Genomic DNA, 23,195 nt, shown 5'->3' with positions numbered 1-23,195 from the left:
ACATCACATCTAGCATCAACAACAAGTTCTACAACTCTTTAAGGATAACCTCACATTGGCGCAAAATAGAACGAAAGAACAGGCAGATCAACATCGCAACGAAAGAAGTTTCGATGTAGGTGACTCAGTATTCCTACGGGTACAACCATATAAACAAATGTCCCTCAAGCAAGCTAAGAAGGATAATAAATTATCACCAAAGTATTATGGTCCGTACAAGGTGTTGCAAAAGATTAGTACTATGGCATGCAAATTGGAGCTTCCTGCAGCTTCCTGAGTGCACCCCGTTTTGCATGTTTCATGTTTAAAGAAGGTTATAGGTGACAAGCTCCTAGTTCAAAAAATATTGGTAGAACATGACGAGGAAGGAAAAATCGTATTGGAATCGGAAGCAGTCACAGAAACAAGAACTTGATACCTATGAAATCTATCAATTTCGTAGTATATCATCAAGTGGAAGAACTTATCTGCTGAATATTCCACATGGGAGGATGAGAATTTTATACAGAAGCATCCATAGATACTCAAGCATTAAGGAAAACGCTTTTCGGAAGGAGAGGGGCATGTTAGGTCTTTATAATACTAGTGATTCCCCCATTACTATTGTCATTGTATCCCTTATTGTTATTATTGTGCCCCTATTGTCCCCATATTGTTATTAGTATGCCCCATAGAGACCCACTATTGTTATTTTTGTGTCCTTGTGTTATTACTGTTATGTCGGCTTGATTATATTGTGACCCCTTAGACTCCTATACATAGAAGGGAGTTTTAGTCATTTATATCATCCAAGAATTGTTCATTTGTGTAATGTAAAGGAGGTTTCCCCCTCGAAGAGGCTGAATTCTAAGGCGTTGATCTAGCTTTTCTATTTTTTTGTGAGCAAGGTTCCTAACATATGCAATGTATTTCTACAATTAGGGTTAGCGACTCAGTCTATCAATTTGGTAGCACATAGATTGATTGCTTTGTCACTTCTTGAAGTAGTTGTTGAATATTGTCATTAGAATAGAATTTCCATTGAATGCAATATTTTAAGATTGATTTCATGCTCTTTACTTCAAGAAAATAGACTATGTTTGATTTATGCAATAGGTTAGGGTTTCCATTTCAAGAATTGTCATTTTTTATCGCGATTATACTAGAATTTCCTTTCATGCACATTTACATTTCATGCAAGTTTATTAGCATTTCCTTCTTATGAAACATTTAGATTTCATGCAGGTAGAGTAGAATTTCATTTTTATGCAAAATGTACATTTCTTGCAAGTAGATTAGTATCTCGTTTTATGCAACATTTATGTTTCTTGCAAATAGATTGAAATTATCTTTCTTGTAGTACATGGATTTCATTTGAAAAATGGCCTCAATATGCATTGGTTTGATGAATTATCTCAGAGAAGCTTAAGTATAACTAAACTTACTATGCATACACCATTGTCACCTTTTATGTTTGTACAAAGACGAGGTTGATAATTAAAGTTGGTAGCCTTGGGAGTTGAAACATTATTGTTGCAATACCAGAGCTCATCACATTTTGGTGCCATTGTCAGGGAGGTGTCCAAGTAGTTGTTGTTTCTTCTTAGAGTTACCTACTTTTTCCATTTTATTTCTTGAAAAATAAAAAAAGCCACTTTTAATGGGTTTTTGTTTGTCTGCAAAGATCCCAAAAAGTAAGAAGAGAAAAAACAAAAAAGAAACACATTTATTTCATGCCTTGCAAGATTAAGGATAACCTAGGGAAAGTTTTGCCAAAATCCCCCACTCCTACAAGTAGTCAATTGCCATTCTTATTTGGTGACTGCGAACCTCCTACTTTGACCACAGAGGAATTGGATAATTGCAGTGTCCCTTCTTGGTTAGTTAGTTTTGGTGACAGCTAAAGGATGATTTTGATGGATTTTATAAATATTATATATGTCATACTTATGTATATGCTTTCACACTATAGACGTGATTTGGGTCACATGGCTTTTGCATGCTTATGATAATATCTATTGTTCTGTATTTGGTTAAGTGCATTTTGTCGATATTTATCTTTTGGCATCCTCTTTTGACTTGGGTCCATGACATGAATGATGGTCTATGATTGTGACATATGAACAAAAGCTGCTACGTGGAGTAGTAAACTAACCATAATCTTGTTTATTATTTATGAATTACATGATTATGTATGCTTAACCGTGTATTTAGTAGGAATTGGCAGCGAACTTAGTTACTTGTCTAGAAGGATGTTCAGATAATAAATGACCGTGGAGGTCATGTATACAATTGCTTAAAATGTGATTGAATTAATTCATTATGAATTTTAATTGTTGTGTTTAATAAACAAGTTTATCATGCATGTAGGTCTGGGGAAACAAGACCTTGCCAATAGATCATCAGATGCATATGAGTTCACAACTAGTACCTTAAGGAAAAGCATGGAGCTTCAAGGAAGCGTAGATGAGAATCTATGGAAAAGATTAGGGCGTGGAGTCCTAACTTTCTAAAAAATCAAGGCATGGAGTTTTGGATCTTTGCAATAGATCAAGGTGTGGATTCTTGATTCTAATAGGATATGGACTCCTAGGTTCAGTACAAGGGTGCGAAGTCCTAACAAGTCGAGAGAGGTGCACAATGAGGGTCTGGAATCCGTATTCCGTGACTGAAAATAAACACCACTTAAGGGATTACATCAACCATGTGAATTAAACTAAATTAAACTTTCACTTGAATTAATTCCAATTTACCCACTTTAGAGGGTGATCTAATTTAGAATTTTAGATTGTTTTGCTAAGATCCTCCTTAGCTTAGACACAAAATTCTTTCATTGTGCTTAAGGATTCATGAATTTTTGCAAGTGAAATGATGAGTTTTTATGTTAATTTTGTGAGAAATTTAACATAAATAAGAGAACATAAACATGTACAGAACATAAATAAGAGAACATAAACATGTACAGAACATAAATAAGAGAACATAAACATGTACAGAGCATCATCAAAAACACATTACAACAAGAACATGATAAAGGAGTTCACCCCTGTTGGGCTATGTCTCCTTGGTCTAGCTTCCAATGGCTTGGGCCTCTCTATTATGCTCGAAAGTGTAAAAATATGTGTTTACAATGCTAAAAATGCTTCTGAAACATGCTCTAATGAGTCTAGAATACCAAAAAATGGTCCCCTAGCCTCTTTTCCTCCTCATTTGGTCCAAAACTGCCTTAGTTATGACTTCTTCTAGTATTTCCACAATTTCCGCCTTCAAATCTGGTGAACTTCCAGTTAAATTCATTATCTGGAGTTAATTCTGGAAGTTCCATTGAAATTGGCAATCCCACTAACTTCCCCGCCAACGACTATCTCACGATTAAGGCGAAGTGGTCATATGCAAGGTGGTTAGGTCTAGCGATTAAGGTGACGGTTCTGGTCATAAACCATCGGCACTGACAACCCCATCGCAAATCGTAATCGGCGTGAACCAACGGGAATTATGGTTTGTGAATCCAACGTGAGCGATGTGTGATTACGATAAGTGATGAACCTGACAGACTATCAACTGTAATATAACTTTTATCACATCTAGAATATATTGCAATAGGAAAAACTAGGGTAATACATGTAATGGGGCTTTACTATGTGTGATATGTGATTGCGAAATCACAATCATAACCTGATCCTGGCGGGGCCAATTTCATAACACCTCCCTTCTACGATGTGCAATTGTGATCATGATATCGCAACCTTGACTTGTTCTGGGGCCGATTCTTTAACGCTGACCCACCTACGATATGTTAGTTAAGAACCAACCTACGGGCATGGCGATAAATATTTTTGTTGTTTTTGTGAGGTCGTTGGTTCCACCCTGACCTCCACACGTAAAATTTTATTCAACCTTTGAGAGGGCACGTGGCGGGCTTGAGTTTTCCATGTGTCACCCACTCATTGGTCCACCTGTATAGCCTTCAACCAGTAGGATCCTTCCAACTCATGCATGTACAAATGTTCCACATGGCACTCAACCATTTGCTGATGAGATTATGGTGCCACCTTAGCTGCACAGTCAGAGCTAACGGAGCAGCCTAGTCAACAGTACATACTGTTGACTAGGCTGTCCCCGTTTTTTCCAAAAATTTACCTGTTTTCCAACGTGAACAAAATTTGTTTCTATATCCATACAGTGTCTGTTTCATGCTAAATGAGTTGCAATAGATTGAGAATGATGAGCACTACACATTCATTCAGGTTCCACACCATTTTAACAACTTTGATTTTCGAGCATAATTCTGAGCACCTGATCACTCCTCCCCACTATAATCTTTTTGGACCCCAAAAGATCACTTCCAGTGGTCTAGCAGGTGAGGGTATAGTTCCCTCACCTTTCCAATCTTGATCCACTTGTAACTGACTTAGAACTTGTGATCTACACAATGTTTGTCGAACCTTTCTTTATACATGTCTTTGACCTTTTCAAGGTGATCTTGCACTGTTTGATGTACCATTTGGAGTCATTCAATGAACTCTTTGGTTTTGTCCATGTTACTATCAATATCGACATCCTTCTTACCAAAATGATACAACAAATTATGATGCAAATGGTAAACAAATTCCTCTACTTTATTCCCTTGACTCAAGCTTGAATATACATCTTGAAAGTATGTATTTTTTCTGAACATCACTTTCATGTAAAACAACATGATGCTTGAGGAAAGTAGTTATACAAACTATAGGCCTAGAAAGTACATTGACAAACTTGTCACTTATACCTTTCTTATGCCTTTTGACTGAGTGAAATAGTAGAAGAAAACCCATCCAATGGAAGTGCCTTTGTCGCTGCAACTTAACCACTTCACCATTGAAAAATTATGAATAAAAAGAAATGGGCTTACCACATTTCATAAAGACTGCACCCATGGCATAGTCGCATACATCAACCTGTAACTCAAATGACTATTTCAAGTTTAGAAGAGAAGGTATAAAGGTTGAATTGATTGTTTTTTTTAAAGCATCAAATGCCTCTTGTTGTTTGCCTCCCCAATGGAATACCTTTTGCACAACTACCAAATAATGTAAATGAGATACAATATATGAAAAATTAACAAAATATTTCCTTCAACATTGGGCTGCTCCCAAAAAACCTCTTATCCAAATGAATATCTTAAGCATTGACCAATCCATAATGGCATCAATCTTGGAGAAGTCTAACTTCATCTCATCTTCTCCAATATCAAGGCCCAAGTACATCAAAGAAGTTTTATCCAACATATACTTTGACATATTCAATAAGAAATGTTCTTGACATCAGACATCAAGTATTTATTTCTAATACATGACATGTTCATAATGAAATTTTCTAAAAATGAAAATGTCATCCAAGTAGACTATCATGTGTATAAATGGATACAATACATCTTGCTTAATATGCATGAAAGTAGTAGGAGCATGGAAAAGACCAAAAAGCATAGACATCCATTCAAACAAACCTTGCTTGGTTTGGAATGCCATCTTCCATATGTCTCCTTCAACAACTCTACTTTGATGAAAACCATTTCTTGAATCCCATTCAATTAAATGCTTACCATTCTTCTTGGGAAACAAAACAAGGGGCGCACCACATGGTAAAGGAGATGGTCAGATGATCCTTTTGTTTAATAATCCTTGTATTTGTTTTGTTATTTCTTCACTTTCCCTTCTTGACATCATATGCATATCAATGTTAGAAAGAAGACATGTTTGTCGCAATGGTGTTTCATGTTGGATTCTCCTCTTGGAAGGAAATCTTTTCACTTTCTGAAACACCTCATCATCATGGTTATCAACATCAACCAAATCAGTTTTCAAATTTGAATTACAACCATCAAACTCCTCATAATCAATATCAACATTGGGTTTGATCATAAGAAGCACTAAATTCTTGCTTGAATTCTCTAGTCTTTTCATTTTCCCTGCATTAACTAATGAAAGATTTAGTTTCTTGCGATGAGCTCGCACAATATACTCCACACCATCCTTGAAAAAGTGGTACTAGTTTTCACGACAATAGAATATTTCTTTTCTATCATCGAGGTAAGCACTACCCAAAACAATTCTTGATATATCAAGCGGTACAACATCTAATTGAACTTCATCAATGAAGTTTGTTGTGATTGCAAACTGAGGAATACATTTTCTTGTAACATGTAAGTTTGTGTCCTTGCATATCCAACCCAATGGATATGGCTTGGGATTTAAAATGGTATCAATATTAAGTTTTTTGACTAAGTTATCAGAAATCAAGTTGGCCTGAGACCCACTATCAAAAAGTGTGTCGATTTTGGTATGTTTTGAGATTACTTTCACATGAAATAATTCAATCCTTGTTTCTTCATTTGGAGTACTAGTGTGACAATTTGATATATTAGTGCTAGCAATGGATTATTTTCCTTTTATACCCATGGTAGTAATTTTAGTTTCATCACCAGAATCAGATCCCAAATCCTCTTGAACGACGAAAATTGTATTTTCTTTTCCTTTTTTGTTGAATTTATTTGGTTTCATTTCGGGTTGAAGCTTCCAACAATGAGCTTCATCATGACCCTCTCTGGAACAATGTTTACATATTGTTTTCTCTTCTTCCTTTTTAATGGATGAATTTTTCTTTCCCTTGAAACCCTTATCTTTCTCTTTACCGTTAAATGGATTTCTACCACCTTCTTCTGGAGTGTTTTTCCCTCTTTCTTCAAGATGAGTGGCTTACACACACATGTGATCTATATTATTGGAATTAAACATTAAGATAGTGTGCCTAAGGTAGCTTTGCAAACCCCCTATGTACTTCAACAATGTGTCCTGTGATTGAAAATCTACCCCTAACATTAAAGACAATTTTCTGAATTCTTAGGTGTAATCTTGCACATTTTGACCTTTAAGTAGTCTAAAGTTATGCCAATTCATGATGACTTTCTGCATATATGTTACAATGTAGAATTTTCTTTTGATTGTAGCAATGAAATCAATCTAAGAAATCGAGACCTTAACATGTTTTTTAATATTCTCTTGTGTCTTTGATTCCCACTATACTAGTGTTGCACCCTCCATTCTCAAGGAAGATAACTAAATCTTTATGTCATCCTCTTGAAGGTTTTGAATCCTCCAATAGACCTCCAACTGGAAAATCAAATTATCAAGCTTCTCTACATTCACTTCACTATTATACATGGGTAGCTCAAATTTAACATCAAGTTTTAAAAAAGGTGATTTACCAATTCCTTTTGAAGTATGATGATGAGTATGTGTAAGGGTTGTGTTAGTGGAAGATGGTGAAGATGCTTGTGAAGAAGAAGGTGAAGAAGATGGTGGAGAGGGTGGAGGTTTGTCACCATTTCCATTACCTCATTTTCCATTACCTCCTCCTGAAGATCCTTCGTGTTTGGGAGGTTTGAAACTTTCCCCTTGAAACTTGGTATTCCTCTCTTCATAGAGGACCTTTACCATCTTTTTCATATCAAAGAAACCCTTTTTGAAGGTCTTCTCATCTTTTGTCATGTTTGTAGGTTCTCCTTCATGAGACATGATCTCTAGAAGCTCAAATGCAACTCAAGGTTGAATTGGTGTTGGAGATTGTGGAAACCTTTCGCTCCTTCCTCTTGACCCAACTTCAGGGCGTCCAACTACCAAAATGATATGATTTAGAATATTAGATTGTTGTTATAAGATCCTCCTTAGATTAGAAAAATAATTCTTTCATTGTGATTAAGGATTCATGAATTTTTGGAAGTGAAATGATGAGTTTTTATGTTAATTTTATCAACAATTTAACATAAATAAGAGACTAAACAACAATAGAAACATGTATAGAACATCATCAAAAACACACTAAAATATGAACATGATAAAGGAGTTCACCCATCCTAGGGTACTTCTCCTTGGCCCATCTTCCAATGGCTTTGGCCTCTCTATTATTCTCAAAAGTGTAAAAAAATATGTCTACAATGCTCAAAATGATTCTGAAGCCTACTCCAATGAGTTTAGAATACTCAAAATGGTCCCCTTGCCTCTTTTCCTCCTCATTTGGTTAAAAACATCCTTAGTTATGACTTTCGCTAGTATTTCCACAATTTACTCCCCCAAATCTGGCTAACTTCCTGTTAAATTCATTATCTGGAGTTAATTCTGGCAGTTCTGCCGAAATTGGCAGTCTCGCCAATGAACTCGTCTATCTCGCGGTTAAGGTCGATTGGTCATATGTAAGGTGGTTAGGTTCAGTGGTTAAGGCAACAGTTTCGATCATAAACTATCGACACTAACAACCCCATCGCAAATTGCAATCGGCGGGAACCAGCAGGTCTTATTGTTTGTGAATGTAGCGTGGGTGATGTGAAATTGCGATAAATGGCGGAACTAATAGACTATCAAGTGTAGTATAACTTGTATCACATCTGGAATATATCTCAATTGGCGGAGCCAGGGTAATACATATAATGGGTCTTTACTCTGTGTTATATGTGATTACGAAATCACAATCATAACCTGATCTTGTTGGGCCTGATTTCGTAGCACCTCCCTTCTACAATGTGTGATTGTGATCATCGCATCACAACCTTGACTTGTTCTGGAGCTGATTCTTTGACACCGACCTGCCTGTGATATGTTAGTTAAGAACCAACCTATAGGCGTGGTGATAATGCTTGGTGTTGTTGTGGGTGAGGTCGTTTGTTTGACACATGCCTCCCCACATAAAAATTTGTTCGACATTTGAGAGGGCACATGGTGCGCTTCGGGTTTGCCACGTGTCCCCCTCTCATTGGTCCACCTATATAGCCTTCAACCAATAGCATCCTACCAACTTATGCCTATACAGACGTGCCACATGGCACTCAACCATTCCGTAATGAGATTATGATGCCACCTCAGCTACACAATTAGTGCCAACTTGGAAGCCTAGTCAGCAGTATGGACTAGTGACTCGGCTATCCCCGTTTTTTCCAAAAATTTACCTATTTTCCAAAGTGAACAGAATGTATTTCTAAAGCCATAGAGTGTTTGCTTCATGCGAAAGGAGTTGCTCTGGATTCAGCATGATGAGCACTACGCAGTCATTTAGGTTCCACACCATTCTGACAACTTTGATTTTTGAGCACCTGATCAGAGGGTCATTGGAATAAAAAATAGTTTAGAATATTAATAACCTATTTTTGAAAAATCAATAATAGAAATCTTTCTAGAAAGGACACATGGAGGGTCAATATTAGGTAATTAGAATAATTAGATAATTAGGAAAAAAATGAGGGGTTTCCACCTCAAGGAGGGTGGTGAATAATATGAATTATAGTAAATTAAAAATAAGTTAACTTTTGCATGAAGGTGGTGAGGTGTCACTCCACTCAATTCTTATAAATATTGAAAGAGTTTTCCCAATGGAGGGAGATACCAGGAAGAGTAGGGAGATGCTGTCAAATGACTACTAAGTTCCTAAATTTAAAATCCCAATAAATTTCCCTGGTTGAGGGAAACTGAGTGGTGTTAGAGAAAGATAAGATAGCTTCCTTATTTCTCCCAATGATTCTCACTATTGCTCAATTTGGTGATATTTGAGAGCTCATAAGGCTCGAGGGTTCCAAGAATTGTTTTTTCCCTTTGATATGGTTGCGTGGTAAAACTAACTGGTCTGTTAGAGTTAACAAGTGGAACTGCTAAACAAAGATGACTGAGTATCAGGTAAAATTTCCAAATATTTGTTATATTTTTCTTTAATTAACCTTTCTTGGATGTAGATGTAGCTAGTTTACCTTTTAAATAGTTCTTTTCATTCTAAAATATATGATCATTGTTTTTGTTTTAACTAATTGGTGAATACGTCTCTAATTAGTAATTATTTCATTTAAATCGGTTGTGAGTGTTGATCATTGGTTGTCATTGATGTCAACCCAAGTAGCACCAAGGGCTACCCCGATCTTTCCTTGGAATTTTGACTTGAAAATTTACTATGTTCTGAGTCAAGGATCTTCAATGTGGATTCTACTTGTTGAGATGTTTTTGTTTAAATATGGCACATCACGTAATCATTCACGATTTGAGATATATTCATGTTTGAAGTTAGTAACCCCTGTTGGTGGCCTAAAACTGTATGGGGTTGTGGCATGGCACTCGTAATTGGTTGTCTTGATTGAATAATTAATAATTAATAATTCTTTTTTTGCTCCTAAAATCCCTTTAATGTTCACTTGTTAAGGACGGTCTCAACTCAAGACATTCATATAAATAGTGACGCTCATATCCTCATCTAGAAAGGATTTTGTGGCTTCAAACAGGTCATCGTGGAATTGTCGCTATAACCATTTATCTGTGAAGCTTCAGAAGCTAAAATTAAAGCCCATTTGTGCAGAAATAGTGACGAACCTTGTGACTGAATTTCCGAACTTGGTTCTCTATATTTTTTGAGATGTGATCTCAGGAAGTTAGGGTTTTTGCAGGCTCCCAAATTCCATGTCAAACCGGTGACGTTGGAAAAATCATCATAACTATCTCTCTAACCATTGGATTCAAATTTTGTAAATAGTGACAGAAAGAGGATAAACTATAGTTTCTTTTATATCATTTTCAAGGCCGAAAGTCACAACAATGACCTATGTCACTTCGTACAATTTCACTCTACTGAACTAGTCTATAATAAGGTCATCGTGGGAGATTGAGAATAAATCTTTCTTGAAGAATCCAATATTGATCAGACCTGTGGTGTTGGAAATTGGACTCAGAGGATAGAACAAGACGACATTTCAGACCCTAGATATTCATAATTACATAGATACAACAAATTCAATATCGAGCTCCTAGAAGGCAAGAAAAAGCATGTAGTCAAGGATCACTGCAATAAGGACCACACATCAATAATCAAGGGTAAGTGTCCTACAACACGGTATGTACGATTAGTGTTTACATTTGAATTTTGAGTATCATCTCTGACATATGTTTTTGTCATAGAACACAAGTATATACAAGGTCTCAGTTATATCTCTATTTCTCTATATGTCACAATTAGTTTTGATACCACATTTTGAATGTCCTATTCTTGAGACTGCACATTTCATGCTATATATTCTTGATGCTACACCAAGTCTTCTAAATCTATATGATGTCATAAGTTCATGTTGCTTTTCTTGTCATATTTGATAGAATGGTCTTTGTTATTGTACTTAGAACTTGGCCCATCACAAGTCTAGGGCCTGTCATCACTTTTTATTGTATATATCTTTAGCTGAGTTTTGGATATAGACTTGAATAGAGTCCAAGCCTATATCAAGAGTGGGAGTCTTTGTCTACTGCTGCAACAAGTCAACAAAAAAAGTGACAACCACACTTCAGGTACACATTGTAAATCTAAATTGTATTTATTCATTATTATGCACTTACATGTGTTTTACAGGCAAAGGTAAGATGAAGGTACCTATTTTTTTGTTTGTTTTGGGATTGATTTCGCTGTGAAAATTTTGCTTGCAGGTAGAAGAAGATTCAAGTAGAGCATCAAGCAAGAATTCAAGAGAAGAAGTATCAAATCAAAGGAAGCATTGCAGCAGGACATCCTTGAAAACATGGCAACCATCCAGGTAAAGTATTGTTAAGGCCAAGCATCGTCATTGTAAAGTTGTAGAAGAGTCATTTATAAAAGAGTCATCATTGTAAAAGAATCATTTGTAAAAGAATCATCATTGTAAATTTGTAAAAGAGACATTTGTAAAAGAGTCATCATTGTAAATATTGTAAAAGAGTCATTTGTGAAAGAGTCATTCTTCCTAGAGTCGAAGAGGCAGTGTTGGGAGTAATAGGAGTAACTGTTGGGATGATGTCATGGTTGGGTTGTAGGTCATAGAGTGATTGGGTATTTGGTCATGTACACGAAAATCATTGTACATCTTATTGTATCATGGATTGTTGTCCCTGGTTTGGGAATCCATAGTCTTCTCTTATTTCATTCATTATAGGGTGGTATGGATGTGCTAGGCAAGTGTATGAATTCACCTACAAGTTTGGGCCTGTGAACACTTTAAGGTGGTAGGGTGGTCCTAGGGTGATTTGTGGCTTGCTAGGGTGTTGGGGCATCCATTCAGTTGATTTCTAAAGAAACCAAGGTGTTGGGGCGTCCTTCCAGTGGGAGCTGGAGAAGATTGCTTTTCTATAATTCTAGGAAGTTGTTTTTTTCATTTCAGTTGGGGCTCAAAATTAAAGAACTTATTAAAAAAACATTCGGTGGTTTTTGACCTGGAGGGGGTTTTCCACCTAAAATTCTTGTGCCTAATGTGTTATTTTATTTACTATTATTATTGCATAAATATTAATAATAATTGAAGATTAACTAATGCTCTGAAAAGATTTAAAAGTGTTGATTGCTAAGGAATATTGATTCAACCCCTCTCCCAGTGTTTCCAACAATTGGTATCAGAGCTTGGTTCCTTCAATAGCAGTCTAACAACTGGAAGGATATCATAGAGTATACTAAGAATATAGTTCCTTTGTTCAATGGAAATAAATATGCACTTTGGAGTGGAAGAATGCAGGTTCATTTGTCGGCGTAATGATACAAAGTATGGGAAATTGTTGACAAAGGCTTCACACCAACCCAGGATGAAAAAACTAAGAAAAGTATGGTATATGAAGCAAAGGCTAAAGATCTTATTATCAGTGGGCTTATCGAATCTATTTATCTTAAGGTATTGACTTTCAAATTTTCTAAAGAGGTATGGGGAAAGCTTGAAAATATATATGTAGGTGACTCAAAGGTGAAAGAAGAAAAGCTTCAAATTTTCAGGGAAAAATTTGAGCAACTCAAAATGCGGGAAGATGAAGATATTTCTGCATATTGGAAGGTTTGGAAGAACCTATTGAAATAGAAATTGTTTTCTAAAAGATCCTCAAAACCATGCCAGCAAGGTTTAACCCTAAGGTATCTGTCTTGGAAGATAGATTGAATATATAAATCTCAGCATAGATGAATTGCATGGAATTATTACGGCATATGAAATGAGGATTGAAGAAGAGGATGGAACATCTCACTTAGAAATATCATTTTCCGCATCCAAGAAGAATATTAAAGACAGGCAGACTCCGAAATAAAAAACTTGCAACTATAAGGATGAGGAAACGAAGAAGATGAAGAAGAATTCTTAGATAAAGAATTTTCCTCCTTCACCTGGAAAATGAGAACAGGTAAGGGAAAATTCAAATGTAAACTTCCATTAATATGTTTAGATTGTGGTGAGGTTGGAAATTTTGCAGCCAAATGTCCTCACAAAAATGAGGTTGTTACAAAAGGAAAGAAAATTCCTAGGAAGTTCAACAAGCAAAGCAAGAAGAAATGGTTTAAGAAAAGTTTCTTCTCTAATGAAGATATCTCCTCATCCAAAGAAGATAGTGATAACGAAGAAGAATTTAATCGAAGAGTATTGTTTGTGGCCTAACACAATAAACAAGAGGCACGTGACGAAGAAGGAGACGAAGAAGAACAAATGACTGAAGTCGAATTTCAAAACAAAGTAATCAGGGTTATCAAAGAGCTCAAGGCCAAAAAGAAGCATGTTAACAAACTTGAAGACAATTTGAAGATAGAAAGGGAACAGGTCCTCAATCTTAAAATAAATTTTGAATAATACAAGAGAAGTGAAGAATCTCTCAGGAAAGAATTAAAGGAAAACAACAAGGAAAGAGAAGGATTGGAAGCTGAAATAGCAGCTCTACGAAAGGAAGTAAAGAATGGAATTTTTTTTCAAAACTATGCTAAAATTTCAAAGACTTTGGAAGAACTCATCAGTAACCAACAATCATACAACGACAAGAGTGGTCTTGATTACAAATAAAAATTCAAAAAGAAGTCGAGTCTTTCTATGAAAATTAAAGAAGATGGATATGCAAATTCTACCAAGAAGATAGATCTCTCAGCTAAATCAAGAGATCAAGACTCATAGGATGAACCTTGGAAGACAATTCCTCGAAGAAGATTTCCTCCCAGGTACCAAACTATCTCTTATGATCATTTTTATTCATGTGGAAGGTTTTGACATAGAACTGCAGAATGTTGCATGTATGTTTGGAATGAATACAATTCTAGGAGATCCTTCAGAAATGGATATTCCAGAACTTAGCATAATATAAACAATTTTGATCATTTCAGAGATGATGTCGAATGTTACAAATGTAACAATGTTGGAAATATGGCTAGGGATTGTGAATTTGCAGACAGGTACAACTATTATCGGTAAAACCCTAGAAGAAACTTTGCAGGATCACCATATAGATACCAAACAGAATCTTCTGTGAATAACATTGAATGTTACAAATGTCATAGCTATGGACACATAGCTCGTAACTATAGGTACAAGATGGAATCAACCATGAATGAAAAGCTTGAAAATGACAATAAGAAGGTTTGGAAAGGAAAAAGGGTATAGGATGAACACGTACAAGATGAGAAAGAAAAGAAAGAAGGCCATAAGGTCCCAAGAGTTATGCTTTCACGATTCGTAACGTATTGTGAGTAATCAGTAGTGACCTTGGTTAATGACTCAAGTCAAGACAGTTTGTTAAATGACACAATATTATGAACAATTACACTTATCAACTCTTGGAAATTTGAAGATGAGGAGTTTATCCAAAAGTATATGACATGAGTGTACGATTGATAGACATGTATTTTGAACAAGATGGCAGCCTCATTACATGTTCAAGGGGAAAAGAATGTTGAAGTATTACTGATTCAAGAAAGGAAGAACTGACAAGCAATCTCTATGTGAAAGTGGATCATGACAATCTAATGAATATCGAGATATATCAACAGGGTAAAGGAATATTCATATATAAAATCAAGTACATCAAAGAAATGCTCAAGAAATTCCAGATGGAAGATTTCAAGCCAGTCCTTACCCCCATGGTAATAGGTTGCAATTTAGTCTTAGAAGAATCATCAAGGGACGTGGACCAAAGGTTGTATAGATCCATGATTTTTAGTCTCCTATATGTGACAGCCTCCTGGAAAAATGTGATGCACACAGTGGGACAAGTAGCATGATTCCAAGCAATACCAAAATAATCTAATATAATTGTCATCAAAATAATTCTTCGATATCTTGAGGGAACAATGGAATATGGTCTCCGATATCCCATAGGAAATGATCTGGTCATCCAAACCTATACAAATGCAGATTGGGTAGGAAGTGTTGATGATCGTAAGAGTACTAGTGGAGCAGTGTTCTACCTATGTATTTGCCTTGTCTCATGGTTAAGTAAAAAGTAGTTTTCAATCTCATTATCCATAGCAAAAGCAGAATACATCACGACAACAACTTGTTATACTCAAGTTCTCTGGATGAAGAAAAATTTTCAAGATCTTCAAGTTAAGTTTGATGAGCCTATTCCCATCTTCTATGATAACACTAGTTCCATCAATATCTCCAAAAATCCTATGATGAATTCTAAAAAAAAGCACATTCCGATCAAATATCATTTCATTAGAGAGCAGGTCACCAAAAAGAATATCAAGCTTGAATATGTTGGCAGAAAGGAACAAATTGTTGACATATTTACCAAACCATTACCTCATGAATAATTTGTGTCTTTGCCAAAATCTTGGGATTCACCCAAGTTCTGATTAGAATCTTTCACTTACCAAGTAGAAAGGGGGAGTGGAAGTGTGTATAGGTCAGTAGGATGACAGTTTTTCAAGGGGAGTTACCATTTGCCATTGCTAAAAAAGGTGGAGTGAAGGTAGTAGGAAGAGGTTTCATGATCATGGGGGGGTACTTTTGTTTCCATAAATGCCAAAGGGGGAGAATATTTATTGGTGGTTGTCATTGATACCAACCCAAGTAGCACTAGGGGCTACCCCGATCTTGCATGGGAATTTTGACTTAACAACTTACTCTATTATGAGTCAAGGATCTGCTAGATGGATTCTACTTGTCTATATGTTTCCATTGATATATGCCATGCCATGTAATTCTTCATGTTTTGAGAGATATTCGTGTTTGGCGATAGTAACCCTAGTTAATGGGTTAAAACCCTATGGGGTTGTGGCATGGATCTCATAATTGGTTATGGTAATTGAATAATCAGTAATTAATAAAAAAAATTATCCTAAACTCCCTCCAAAGTTCACTTGTTGAGGACCTTCTCAACTCAAGACATTCATATAAATAGTGACCCTCATATCCTCCTCTAGTAAGGATTTTGTTTCTTCAAATAGGTCATCATGGATTTTGCACTATAAATTTGTTTCTGTGAAGCTTCAAAAGCTGAAATTAAAACCCATTTGAGCTGAAATTGTGATGAATTGCGTGACTGCATGTTAGATCTTGGTTCGCTATATTTTTGGAGATATGATCTGAGGAATTTGGGATTTTTTAGGCTCGCGAATTCCATGGAAAACATGTGACATTGGGAAAAATGTCATAACTTTCTCTTTCAGCATTGGATTCAAATTTGTAAATAGTGAAAGAAATAGGGCAAACTATAGTTTGTTGGGTATTGTTTTCAGGGCTGAAGGTCACAACAATGACATGCAGGACTTCATAAAAATTAGCTACACTGAACTCAGCTATAATATGGCCATTGTGGGAGATTGGGCATAACTCTTTCTTGGAGAATCTGATATTGATCAGACCTGTCAGGTTGGAAAGAGAACTCATAGGGCTACCATATAACAAAATTTCAGACCCTCAAGATCTAAAATTAGATAGATACAACAGATCCAATATCGAGATCCTAGAAGGAAATAAGAAACATGCATTCAGGGATCACTACAGTAAGGACCACACATGACCAGTGAAGGGTAAGTCTCCTACAACAAGGTATGTATGATCAATGTTTACATTTGAATTTTGAGTATCATCTTTGAAGTATTCTTTTTGCAAGACAACATAAGTAAATACAAGGTCTCGGTTATATATCTATATCTCTATATGTCACAGTTAGTTTTTATGGCACATTTCGGATGTCCTATTCTTGATACTACACATTTGATGCTACACCAAGTCTGCTAAATCTATATGATGGTGTGAGTGTTGGCATTATGTTTCAGGTGTTGTCCTTGATGGCAAACCCATTCAGGTGATAAATCAAGAAGGACGCAGGAAATATGTTCAGCACGTGCGTCCCCGCAGGTATACCATACAGAACCCGCGTCCAGGGACGCAGGCCAGCCGTTCAGGAGGTGCGTCCGCCCAGTGCACACATTTCAAGGCAGAGAAAAGCATGTAGGGGTTTCTTGTGTGGTATCTAGCCGACGGTTTTGTGTTTCTATGGTGTCGGCTCGTGGTTTTGTTCCATGTTTTGGGGAGAAGCTTGCCTATATAAAGCAAAGGAGTTCATTTGGATTAAACATCATCTTGGTTGAATATCTTTTGGTGAGATCTAGTCCAGATCCATGAGGGCGAATCTTCTAATGGACTGTGATCTCTATGGCGCATGATCAGATCTGTGGATCTGAGTGTTTGGGTTGGTTCTGAAGTCCTCATATCTTTTATATCTGAAGGGACGCAGGTTCAGTGAAGGGAAAGTGCGCCGGGACGCAGTACAGTAAAGGCTCAGGTGCGTCTCTGAGGCAAAGGACGCGACGCGACTGTGTTATTGGGTGCGTCTCTGAAGTAAAAGACGCGGCGCGATAGTGTTTCTGGGTGCGCCGGTCGCAGAAAAGCATAGAGGAACAGTGCGTCGGCACGCAGAACAGTGGAAGGTAGACTGCGTCCAGTCGCAGGTCACAGAAAGAAAATATGCGTCCCTGTCTTAAGATGATCTGTTGACTGTATATTTCTGTTCATAAGGTGTTCTGGGTTATTTCTGTAATTACTGATCTGATATCTGTAGTGGATTGTATCTGTTGTATACTTGTTGATCATTTGATTCTTCATGAAAAGAAGTAGGGGGTTGTAGCTCCCTTCCAGGAGAGACTGGAAAACGAGAGAGAGTTGTAGCTCTCTGCAGGTTGCAGCCTGCGTGCTGGTAAAGGACTGCACCAGTACAAAATCATTGTAAAAAGAATTTCTTGAAAGAAGATAGAGACATATTGCAGCAGGTGGTTTTCTCCCGCATTGGGTTTCCACCTTACATCTTGTGTTCTTTGGTGTGATTGTCTATTTTCTTTATTCATGCTCATTATTTTATGGTACTGATATGCAAGAATAATTCAAAAGATCAAATAAGGAAGATTTGGTAAATTGCTTGATAATACTGATTCACCCCCCCTCTCAGTATTATTTCCAACAATTGGTATCAGAGCAGGTCCTTCAGAAAAGCTTGATCGCTTGAAGGTAGATCATTCATCATGAGCAACTACGAGAGAGAAGCATCAATCAGGCCACCAGTTTTTGATGGGACAAACTTCAATTATTGGAAGGTAAGAGTTACTGCATATCTTCAATCTCTTGGTACTGAAGTTTGGGACATTGTAGAAACAGGCTATGCTTTTCCTTCAGCTACTCCAACAGATCCAGCTGAGAAAAAGAAGTATGAAACAAATGCAAAAGCAGTCAGTACTCTATTAGGAAGTATATCCCAAACAGAATTCATGAAGGTAATGCACTTCAAATCAGCAAAAGAAATATGGGACAAAATGATCACAAGCTATGAAGGAGATGAACAGGTAAAACAAGCCAAACTTCAAACTCTCAGAATTCAATATGAGACTCTCAAGATGTATAATGATGAAAGTGTGGCTAATTATTTTCTTCGGGTAGATGAGATTGTAAATTGTATGAAAAATTTGGGTGAAGAAGTAAAGGAGTCTCTAGTAGTTCAAAAGATTCTAAGATCATTATCCCCCAAGTTTGAATCCAAAGTATCTGCAATAGAAGAAAAAGAAAATCTCCGTGTTCTTACTATGTCTCAGCTACATGGAATTCTAACTGCTTATGAAATGAGAAAGGGAGGACCATCAGACAGAAGGGAGGCTTCTTTTAAAGCATCAGGCAAAGAAGATTACTATGAAGCAAGCCATGATCCAGAAGAAGAGGAAGAAGAATCAAATTTTGTCAGAAATCTTCAAAGAGGTTCTGGAAGGTTCAGAGGTAAGCTACCTTTCAAATGCTTTGCTTGTGGAAGAGTAGGTCATTATGCTGCAAAATGCTCTTATAAGGATAAAGGAAAGGAACCAGTTAGATGGAACAAGAAACAAAGCGCAAATAAGAAAAGCTACTACACCCATGAAGATAGTGATGGCTTATCAAACAGTGATGAAGATGAACAAGGTAATAAATATAGGTTGTTAATGGCATTTGAAGATGATGATTATGAGGATGCTGTAGATGTGGATAACCTTTATGATGAAATTACTAGACTCAAGAGATGCATAGAAGAAAAGAACATGATTATTGATACTCTACAATTCCAAATTGATGAAAAGGAAAAACATCTTGAAAAATTAGAAGGTGAAATTGTTGGTCTTAGAAAAGAAATTGAGAAAACAAAAACTATTAATCTCAAGTTTGTCAAAGGATCTGAAACTTTGGATGAGATTATCAGTGTGCAGCGGTCTCCACTAAATAAGACAGGTTTGGGCTATAATGGAGAAACTTCTCAAGCATCCACTTCAAAAAGTTATCTTGATGCAGCAAGAAGAAATGAGCAAGAGCATAAGGAAGATCATCAGGTAAAGCAGGGACAAATGTCAAGCAGAAACTATCAGGGGCAATCCAGCTTAAGGGTGAACAAAAGCCACAACCAGCCACAGGTAAAATCTTCTCAATTTGGTTCAAGAATAGATGAAAATAGAAATTACAATCAGTTGGCTGGTAGATCCAATAATCGCAGAAGCTTCTTCAATGGACAATGCTTTTCTTGCCATAACTTTGGTCACAAAGCAGCTCAATGTGTTGCGTATAAAACAATCATGACTAGGGAAGCTCAAAAACAAAGAAGTATGACAGGGATTACAAAAAGGACCTATAACAACTTTTCAGCTCTTGAAAATGAAGTTGAATGTTCTATTTGCAATAATTTTGGACATAAAGACTTTGAATGCAGAAGCAGGTTTCCGGAAAGAAAGGTACAAGAGCAGAAAAAGGAACAAGCCTCAGGCGCCAAAACATGGAGAATAAAGGAACCTCAAACAGAAAGATGTGGGATAGCATTTTATGCAGAAGGACAAGAAAATCTATGGTACATTGACAGTGGATGTTCGAAGCATATGACAGGTGATAAAGAAAAACTTGAGTCTTATTCTAATTTAGAAAAGGGAAAGAAAGTCTCTTTTGGAAATGATACTCCTGCAACTATAAAAGGAAAAGGTATTGCTCCTTTAAAAGAAGATGTTAAGGCTGGAAATGTTTTGTTTGTTGATGGATTGAAGCATAATCTACTAAGTGTCAGCCAGATGTGTGATCAAAGAACCGAGGTTATATTCAGATCAAATGGATGCCTTGTTCGTGATCTTGATACAGGTAAAACAGTTCTCAAAGGAAAGAGAACTCCAAATAATCTATACATATTTGATGAAGGACAACAACAATGCTATCTAAGCAAGAATGAAGAGCACTGGTTATGGCATCGAAGGTTGGGACATCTAAGCTTCTCACAAATAAGGAAAGCTTGCAAATATCAGGCAGTTCGCGATCTTCCAGATATCAAAATTCCTGACAACACCATATGCAGATCATGTCAGTTTGGAAAACAAACCAGAACTAACTTTCCAGAGAAAGAAGGATCAGCCAACATACCTCTTGAGCTAGTACATACAGATGTATGTGGACCTTTCAGAAAAAGAACTCCTAGAGGAGAGGAATACTTGATATTATTTATTGACGATTTCTCCAGGTTTGTTTGGTTAGGTCTTATGAAGCACAAAGATGAAGCATTCGAAAAATTCAAAACCTTCAAAGCCTTGGCTGAAAATGAATCAGGTCACAAAATTAAGTGCCTCAGATCTGACAGAGGTGGGGAATTTACTTCAAATGAATTTTTCGATTTCTGTGATGAACATGGGATAAGGAGAGAATTCTCTACAGCTAGAACGCCTCAGCAAAATGGAGTTGTTGAAAGAATGAACAGAACAATCCAACAAATGGCTCGTGCTATGCTTGATGAATCAGGAACCCCCGCAACCTTCTGGGGTGAGGCTGCACATACTGCGGTTATTATTCTCAACAAGACAAATGTCCGGGTGAACAGCACTCAAACCCCTCATGAGCTCTGGAGTGGTAAAACTCCTTCGGTAAAGCACTTCAAAATATTTGGGAGCAAATGCTATATCAAGAATACTGAGGAGCAGCTTGGCAAACTTGATCCTAGAGCAGATGAAGGCATTCTTCTTGGCTATTCTCCACATAGCAAAGCATACAAATGCTACAATAAAAGACTTGGCAGAATTGTTGACAGCATTGATGTAGTGGTTGATGAAAAGGGATATATTCCTAGGCAAATACATCGTGAAGACATCGAAGAAGATGAGAGCTACCCTCAAAGACAGAATGATGAAGAAGAAGAACCTCAAGAAGAATCTCAAGAAGAACCTCACGAAGAAGCAGAAGAACGGACAAGAATAGAAGAAAAGACTCCATCCAGATATGTTCAGAAGAACCATCCAGAATCTCAGATCATGGGACAAAAAGAAGCAGGTATACAAACTAGAAGAACAGTTGCAGAAGCTTCAAGCTATTTGGCATTACTTTCCTCCACCGAACCACAAAATGTGAAAGAGGCATGCAAAGATGAATGTTGGGTGAAAGCAATGGATGAAGAACTTGAGCAAATCGAAAAGAACAACACTTGGGAGCTGGTTCCTAGACCAAAAGATAAGAATGTTATTGGAACAAAATGGGTCTTCAAAAATAAATTAAATGAAAATGGAGAAGTAATTAGAAACAAAGCCAGACTCGTCTGTAAAGGGTATGCGCAGCAAGAAGGAATAGACTTTGAAGAAACTTTTGCTCCTGTTGCAAGACTTGAGGCCATCCGAATGTTCCTTGCTCTCTCAAGTTTTCAGAACTTCAAAGTATTTCAAATGGATGTGAAATCAGCCTTTTTGAATGGAGACCTGGAAGAAGAAGTATACATTGAACAGCCAGATGGTTTCATTCTTGGAAATGATCCAAATCTTGTATGTCGATTGAAAAAGGCTCTCTATGGTCTCAAACAAGCTCCAAGGGCTTGGTACTACCGGTTGGACAAATATCTTCATCAACAAGGTTTCTTAAAAGGTTCAGCAGATAGCAATCTGTATATAAAAGTTGAAAATGACAAATTGCTAATACTTGTTGTGTATGTAGATGACATTATTTTTGGCAGCAATGAAGAAGCTATGAGTCAAAGCTTTGCCTCAGTCATGCAGAAAGAATTTGAAATGTCCTTGCTAGGAGAACTGACATATTTCCTTGGTTTGCAAATCCAACAGAAGGAAGGAGGAATCTTTTTATCTCAAACCAAGTATCTCAAGCAGATTTTGAAGAAATATGGCATGGAAGATGCAAAACCAGTATGTACACCCATGGTCACAGGATGTAGTCTCAGTGCAAATGATGAATCTGCAGCAGTACATCAACCAACCTACAGATCTATGATTGGAAGTTTACTATATTTGACAGGTATCCGACCAGACATCATGCATGCAGTTGGAATAGTTGGAAGATTTCAGGCAAATCCGAAGGAGACTCATCTTCAAGCAGTGAAGAGAATTTTCAAATATCTTCAAGGGACTCAAAATTATGGCTTATGGTATCCTAGAGATACAGATCTCACTCTTCATGCTTACACAGATGCAGATTGGGCCGGAAGCGTGGATGACAGGAAAAGCACAAGTGGCGGTGCATTCTTTATGGGCTCCAGACTGGTATCTTGGTTCAGCAAGAATCAGAGTTCAATTGCCTTGTCTACAGCTGAAGCGGAATATGTTGCTGCTGCATCTTGTTGCACCCAACTTCTTTGGATGATGCAGACTTTGCAGGATTATCACATCACTTGTACACCTCCTATTCCTATCTTATGTGACAACACAAGTGCAATCAGCATCTCAAAGAATCCGGTTATGCATTCAAAAACCAAGCACATACCAATCAAGTACCATTTTCTCCGGGAACAAGTACTTGAACAGAAGGTCAAGTTGGAGTATGTTCCTTCTAAGGAACAAGTTGCTGATATTTTCACCAAACCATTGCCCAGGGACACTTTTGAATACCTCAGGCAAAAGCTGGGGGTTGTTGATGCATCATCTTACTGTTGATCATCTTCCTATTGGTGGTATAGGCTCAGGGGGAGCACATAATG

Source organism: Pinus tabuliformis, chromosome 6 (assembly GCF_031772625.1).
Source record: "Pinus tabuliformis cultivar Carrire ecotype Pingquan chromosome 6, CPIR1, whole genome shotgun sequence".
In the NCBI taxonomy this organism is placed as follows: Eukaryota; Viridiplantae; Streptophyta; class Pinopsida; order Pinales; family Pinaceae; genus Pinus; species Pinus tabuliformis.
Note: the sequence above shows the minus strand (reverse complement) of the source record.